This window comes from Chrysochloris asiatica, unplaced genomic scaffold (genome assembly GCF_000296735.1).
Source record: "Chrysochloris asiatica unplaced genomic scaffold, ChrAsi1.0 scaffold00068, whole genome shotgun sequence".
In the NCBI taxonomy this organism is placed as follows: domain Eukaryota; kingdom Metazoa; phylum Chordata; class Mammalia; order Afrosoricida; family Chrysochloridae; genus Chrysochloris; species Chrysochloris asiatica.
The window spans coordinates 3936348-3944644 of record NW_006408586.1 but is presented as its reverse complement, the minus strand read 5'-3'; positions in this window follow the sequence as shown (position 1 = coordinate 3944644).

Below are 8297 nucleotides of genomic sequence, written 5' to 3'. Positions count from 1 at the left end.
TCGGTTCCGACACATAGCGACCCTGTATAAGATTAAACTGTAACTCTTCATTAATTTTAAAACTCTAAAGTGTTATTTAAAAATTCAAATAAACAAATTACAATGGAGAATTTCGACTCACTTTCTGAAACCTATAGCTGAACAAGTGTCATTCCCTTGCACAGAAAGCCAGTAGAAAATACTTAAATTAAGGAGACATGTGGAATGATTTCCTAAAGTGCAATCCAATTTTTCATTTCACTCAATGTTTAATTTCAATCAGATGTGGAAATAATTGTGCAGTTGCAGTACTATTACATAAACTAGAAACAATAAAACAAAACTGAAATTTGCTCTCTAGTGTAGAGATGCCAAAGCAAATGGAAGAAATAAGGAGGTACAAGAACTGAAGGGAAATTTTCAAAGATCAACTCGAGAAGAAAAAGCCAAATATTACAAAAAATGTGCAAAGATCTGGATTCAGAAAACATGCTCAGCATTTCTCAAGCTGGGAGAATTGGAAAAAAAAAAAAATCCAAGCCTCAACTTTTGTTATTGAAGGATTCTCTGGGAAAATTTTTGAATGATGCAGAAAGCATCAAAAGAAGATGGAAGGATTACACAGTCACTGTACCAAAAGGAAATGATTAATGTTCAACCATTTAAAGAGGTAGCATATGATCAAGAGTCAATGATAATGAAGGAAAAAGTCCAATGTGCATTGAAGGAATTGGCAAAGAACAAGGCACCAGGAATTGATGGAATAAAAATTGAAATCTTTCAAGAAAGTGAGGTACTACAGGAAGCACTCACTCATCTCTGCCAAGAAATTTAGAAGAAAACTATCTGGCCGACTGATTGGAAGAGATACATTATTTGTGCCAAATCCAAAGAGAAGTCACCTACGGGAATGTGGAAATCCTCTGACAATATCTTTGATATCCCATGCAAGTAAAATTTTACTCAAGGTGACAGAGAACTTCCAGAGGCAAAGTTGGATTCAGAAGAAAACATAGAACGAGGGATATCATTGCTGATGTCCAATGGATTTTGGTTGAAAGCAGAAAATAACAGAAAGATGTTAACCTGTGCTTTATTGACTATGCAAAGCCTTTTGATTATGTGGATCATGACAAGCTATGGACATCATTGAGAAGTATGAGTATTCCTGAACACTTGATTATGTTCATGAGGAATCTGTACATGGACCAAGAGGCAGTTGTATGAACAGAACATGGGAACACTGGATGGTTTAAAATTAAGAAAGTTGTGTGACACGGTTATATTCTTTCACCATACTTATTCAACCTGTATGCTGAGTAAATAATCCAAGAAGCTGGGTTATATGAAGAAAAATGTGGCATCAGGAATAGAGGAAGACTCATTAACAACCTGCGATATGCAGATGATACGACCTTGCTTGCTGAAAGTGAAGAGGACTTAAAACATTTACTGATGAAGATCAAAGAGCACAGCCTTAGGTATGGATTTCATCTCCATGTAAAGAAAACAAACAAACAAACAAAAATCCTCAGCACTGGACCAATAGATAACATTCTTATCAGTGGAGAAAAGATTGAAGTTGTCAAGGATTTCATTCTTGTTGGATCAACTATCAACACTCGCGGAAGTAGCAGTCAAGAGATCAGATGATGTATTGTATTGGGCAAATCTGCTGCACAAGAACTTTTTAAAGTGTTGAAGAGCAAAGATGTCAGCTTGAGGACTAAGGTACGCCTGACCCAAGCCACGGTATTTTCAGTAACCTCATATGCATTCAAAAGCTGGACAGTGAATGAGGAAGACTGTAGAAGAATTGATGCTTTTGAGTTATGGTATTGAAGGAGAATATGGAAAGTGCCATGGACTGCCAAAAGTACCAACAAATCTGTATTGGAAGAAGTACACCCAGAATGTTCTTTGGAGGCCAGGATGGCCTAACTTTGTCTCTCATACTTCGGACATATTGTCAGGAAGGACCAGTCGCTGGAGAAGGATATCATGTTTGGTAGGGTGGAGGGCCAGAGAAAAAGATGAATACTCCTAGTGAGATGGATTGGCAAAGTGGCAGCATCAATTGGCTCAAATGTGTCAACAGTAGTGAGGTTGGCCCAGGTTCAGGCAGTGTTTCATTCTGCTGTGCATAAAGTCACTGTGTGTTGGTACCGACTCTATGGCACCTAACAACAACAATTGCTCCATTTCGGTGGTATAAGTCACTGCCATTGAGTCAATTCCAATTCACAGTATCTCTTTAGAACAGAGTAGACCTATTCCATTGGCTTCCTAAGACAGAAGCAGACAGCCTCACCTTTCTCCTCATAATGAACTGGAGGGTTTGAACCTCAAAATGCAGTTAGAAGTTCAATGTTTAACTTACTATGCCATGATAGACAGAGACATTATTGAGCATGCATTCTAATGCTTAGGGATAATGCTACTTTGGCACAAAGTGTTTCATTAAAACATGGTCCTTGTCTGCATAGATGTCATCATCTAGAAAGGGAGTCAAATATGTAAACAAGTAATTAAAATAGAGCATAAATGTAAAAGAAGTAGGACTTTTTTATTAGCAGTGGGAGGAGATTTTAAAGATCAATTCAACACTTAAACAAAGCAGATTGAAGCTCTGTGGCAAGAGGTCTTTCCAGGAAGTGGCATTAGTGCAAAAGCACAGAGAAAAGGAGAAGAATAGTTTAGGAAGAGGGAACTTTTAGCTTGCTCTGCTATGAACTGAAATAGAAATTTTGTTCTGTAGCTGTGCTCTTCTACTTCTATTCATTATCTATGTGAACTGTTCTAAATTATGTTCATTTTCCAAGAGCTTCATGGTGGATGATGAAAGGAAGAAATGGGCATCAGGTTCCATTTCCTAAGAACTAAGATACTAACTTGCTAGAGTGCTCCAGTAACAAATTTTACACACTATAGAACACTTAACATTTAAAGGAAGCATTCATAAGCAGGCATGCACTTACAGCATACAACTGGAAATACAACTATGACTACTCCTCCTTAAAACCTCATAAAAACCTCCTCTTCAAAGAGATTTATGAATAATATGAACTAAATAATTCATGGGATTGCAGATGCCAGTCCAAATAGCCTCTTCTTTTTCAAGGTTTCAGTTTGTAAAACTGTGATCAAAAGCCTTCATCAGTCATGATAGTCGCATTTGTCCTCACTCCAAACAAACCGTATTTGCATGTGAATGTTTTTCATTGAAATGAGATATATAATATGCCAGCCAAGGCCCAACTAAAAGGCATTTTATGCCATTTAAATTCAGTCAAATTAAAGGCTGAATGCAACCTAAAAGGTCTACTCTCAGAACAGTAATTTGACACATCATAAATAAGAACCATTTTCTGTTAGCGTAGGTTCAGCACTTGTCAGAAAATTGTACACAGTCATATTAACAAAGTGCCGCCTCTAAGGGAGAAATATATTAAACGGAAAATCTTGTATGTAAAGCAACAAAACACACAAAGTGTGTAATATAGTGTCATTGGAACAAAGTTGCCTTTTTTCACCCACATTGTTAGAAAGGGATAAATAATGTTTTAAACTTTCATGAAGGGCAGCAGATACTGTCGATAAATACCTTTTGTTCAAAATTTAAACTAAAATTTATGTTTAGGAAATAGGTTAATACTTTGATTGCCATTTGGTTTCAAACAAATGGATTTAACTCATTAACTTAATTGGATTTGGACTGCAAGTACTTACTGGCAGCACTGGTGAAACTATAAACTTAAAACATTGAAATTAAGTATGAAAATCTCAAGTGCTTTTCAAGATCTGGGTGATATGGGGATCTAAAATTTTACCATGATTATGAAAAGACTTTGTAACTAATTTTTTTGTTCTGATCAACTAAATGAAATTACTGTTGTATCCACATACTGAGACACTATTACTTTAAAATCAATAATTCTCCTAGGCAAAAGTCTAGACTCAAAAGACTGAGAGAGAGATGCCAGAGGAGAAGCTAGAGACAGATCTAACCTGTCCCTATACATTCAAATTTTTCTTTTTTAATTCCCTAATTTGTAACTTGTGTATATATTTGGGGCAGGTCCATTTAATTTTTCCATGTAAAAACCAAGTTCATTGTCACTGGAATGTCCTCAATAAGTTATGAGCAACTTTATGAGAGTATACTTTCATAATGAAACATATTCATATTTGACTGTGAAGTGTAACTTTATTTTTTATAGCTGCACCATTCCTATACCCTAAGAAGATTTAAAATGCTTACAGAATTGTAAATACATGACAGTACAGCTTCTGTACTGAAAAAGCTCTAAATATCAGAGTCCTGATGTGGTGCTGAAGGATAATCACTGTTCTTTTAACCACAAACAAGGCTGACGGTTCAAACCCACCAGTTGCTCCTCAGACTCAGACAGGGTCGGTATGAGTAGGAACCAACTCAATGGCACTAAACAACAACAACAAATATCAGATATCAGCATACATCTCCTGTTCTTCTTAGGGTCAATTGTTTGAAATTCTAAAGGCAGAAAAACTCCTGTAATTATCACATCCTCTTACTGGCAAGCGATAGGAAGCCTGAAGTTTATGAAGTTATTTTTCCAGGTCCTGCCTTTGAAAGAGTAGGACTGGTGGGTTATGCATAAGGTGGCTAACCATAAGGTCAGTAGTCAGAATCTACCAGCTGCTCTGCAGGAGTAGAATGAGGTTTTCTGCAATGGTAAAAATTTACAGACACAGAAACCTTATTCAGGGTCACTATAAGTACAAATCCACTCAATGGCAAGCAACCACCACCTATGAAAAACAATGTCCCCCAAATTATTTATATCCATTAATGATATATTCCATTAAGTGGGGAATATTACCATGGAAGAACAGCTGAATTACTGATATTTAAAATCTAATTATTGTCAAGTACATCTGACTATAGAGATAAAAATAAGATGAATTGTATTCTTTAAAAGGTAATTCATACTGAAATATATTTTTCAAAGATGCTAAATTAAGGGAGCATACTTTCGGTGAGATGCTATAGGATAAGCACAAGATCAGCGGTTCAAACCTACCAGCTGCTCCTCGGAAACCCTGTAAAGGGTACCCTCACCCTATGATTCCAAATCAACTCGATGACTATTAACAACAGCAAACTAAGGGAGCAGTATTTTTGCTTGATAAAAATTGTGGACAAGTATAGAGGTTGAGTATTTTTAAGAGATAAAGTTAAAAATTTTTTTATACCATTGTTGTTGTTGTTAATTGCTGTTCAGTCTTTTCTGACTCATAGAGACCCTGTATAGGGTTTCCCAGGAGCAGCTGGTGGGTTTGAATAACTGACCTGATGGTAAGCAGTCCAGTGGGCTTTGTACAATAGCAAAATATGCCTTCGTGCTATATGGAAATATTAACTTTTCACTGTACAAATTACTTATCTGATCAAGAAAAAGCAATAGTGTAAATAAGTTGTTTCTGTTAAGTGTCTTTAGTCAGTTCCAACCCCTAGTGATCCTATATATAAGGATCCAAGGTTGTAAATCTTTGCAGAAGCTGACAGACTCATCTTTCTACCACAGAACAGCTGATGGCCTCCAACTACCCATCTTGTCATCAGAAGTCCAATACTTATTCTACAGAACCACAGCACTCTGTAAGATGTTACTAAATAAAAATATGCAAATATTTAATAGGGATAGTGATTTTATATTTATGGAAGTGTCCTATTTATATTAACTGTGGTTTTTCCCATTCTTAATGTACATATTGGGGTCCTAGTGTGTCACTGTGGGCTAACGTGTCAGACTACAAAGCCATTTGAACCACAAGGTCAGTGGTTCAAGCTCACTAGCTGCTCCTTGGAAACCCTATACAGGGTCACTATGGATTACAATCAACTCAACGGCACTTAACAACAACAACAACAATTCAGTACAATGTTAAAGTTTTCCTATGCTTTTTGCATTTTGGTAATGCAAGAAAAAGAATGGTACTCTATATATGGAGTCCTGGTGTGGCCCTGTGGGGTAATGCGCCAAACTGCAAAGCTGTTTGAACTGCAAGTCGGCGGTTCAAGCTCACCAGCTGCTCCTCAGAAACCCTGTACAGGGTTGCTATGGGTTGGAACCACCTCAACGGCAAATAACAACAAACACATATGGTAGTGGTTGTGTGCCTTAAGTCAGATCTGACTCAAAGTAACCCTGTATAGTGTTTGAGAGACTGTAAATCTTAATAGGAGCAGAAAATCTCCTCCTTCTCCCACAGAGCAGTTGGTGGATTTGAACTGCTGACCTAATGGTTACCAACCCAACGTGTAACCCACTACACCCCCAGATATTTTATATAAGAACATTTATGAATCCAATAAATATAATAATAGAGGCATCTATTCTAAATTCCAGCCATACACAGGAAATAGCAATTCCACAAACTGCTTGAAATTTTTAAGATTTTATTTTGTTATTTTAAGGAAAGACGTTTGATAAAGCTATGTTGTTGCTAAGGGTTATCGAGTCGATTCCAACTCATGACGACTATTATATAGGATTTCCAAAGAGGAACTAGTGGTTTTAAACCACTGACCTTGTGATTTGCTGTTCAGTGCTTATACATATTTGTAGCTAGGCTCCTTTTAAAAATGAATCTGTACCAGAATACATGGAATATGACAATTATCGAAACCACTCTTTCTTTGTTCTGATTTGACAATAGTATAATAAATTTTAATAGGTTTCTGTTTTTATCATGAAAATAAAAGAGAAATAAGCCAGACTCCTTATGATGACCTAGATTTTCTCCTCTCCATATACAAACTTGTGAATTGCTTATTCAGGTGTTGAGAAATGTATATATTTTCTCATATTTCAGAAATAGATGCCATCAGTTCTGAAGCAGATGTAAATAATCATCATAAACAAGTCAATATAAGAAAAATGCCCAATATACTAGGGGAATTAGGACAATTCTGATGCAAAGGTACTGACTTTATATGAAAACAACAAGGAATGGCTTGTGGCAGAAATACACAATATATCAGTAGGAATGTGAATGCTAATGAGCAGAAGCCAAGGGATGAGGATACAGCAACGTATATTGCAAGCAGACACTGATGAGGGCAGATGTAGAAAAATGATTATCAACTTTAGACCCCTAGAGCAACATGAATGAAATCACATTCTTGTGTTCTGGGAAATAAAACAGGCAACTTGGATAGAAATAAAGAGAGGCTTTAATTATCTAAAAGTAAATTGGGAGCAACCCATGATAATACTGAAGTAGGGTTATTATAGAACACAATGTAGAGTTAATTCAGAAATCAGTTTGTTCAAAAACATCAACAGCTGGGTTTAATAATAGACACAATGAATCAGAAATGAATAAAACCTTGAGATGGAAGATTATCTGAGCAACTCTAATCATATTATTAGAATTAATATAAAAAATAAAATGACAAAGAATCTGTAAAAGAAATTATTTGTGTGTACATAGTTTGAGAAACAGTTTTTAAAGAGATAATTCTGAGGTCATACTAATAATTACTTTATTAATGAACACTTTTTTTCTAGATTTCATGTTGTAATGAGCAAATTAGATGAAGCAAAGGGATTCCCTATAAATGATAAAATATAAAATGTGTGTGGGGGGGATCTATATGCAACTGTACATTTTTTTCTGAATTTAAATTAGTCTCCAATTAGCTTTTTCTATCTTAACCCTGGTAGATGTGAAATTCTGAGGGTCACATACTGGACATCTCAGCCTATTAAAAAAAAAAAAATTAATGAGTTGAGATTACTGATGTCAGGAGACTGCCACAAAGGCTGGTAAAATATCTCAACATGTGGAATTCAAGAGAAAATATAATGAAGGCCCTGCAAAGCTTACGATCAGGACTGATTTCTTGTATTATAAATGGAAGGCTCTTCATAGAAACAATGGGGATTTAGAAATAAGCTTTGACTGACGATTTATTTGCTTTTATAAATGTTGTCTACACAGTCAATGCCTCTTATCGTGTTCAATCAATGCATCTATTCACCATGAGCAGCAGCGGCAGGCTTACAACCCCAGCCTTTATCATAATAGAAAGACCTTGAAAAACCACATCATCCTCTGTGCTTCAAATGCTTCATATTAGACATAGGCTGACAATATAAGTTTAGTACCTAACTCAAAATTTAGCATAACAATACAGTGGCATATATATGTTGTTTTGTTTTTCTTAAGTACTGTCGAATAGGTTCAGACTCACAGCATTCCTGTAAAGCATTTTTGAGGGGTGACTTTGCTCATCATATACATATAGTCTCAATTATATGTACATA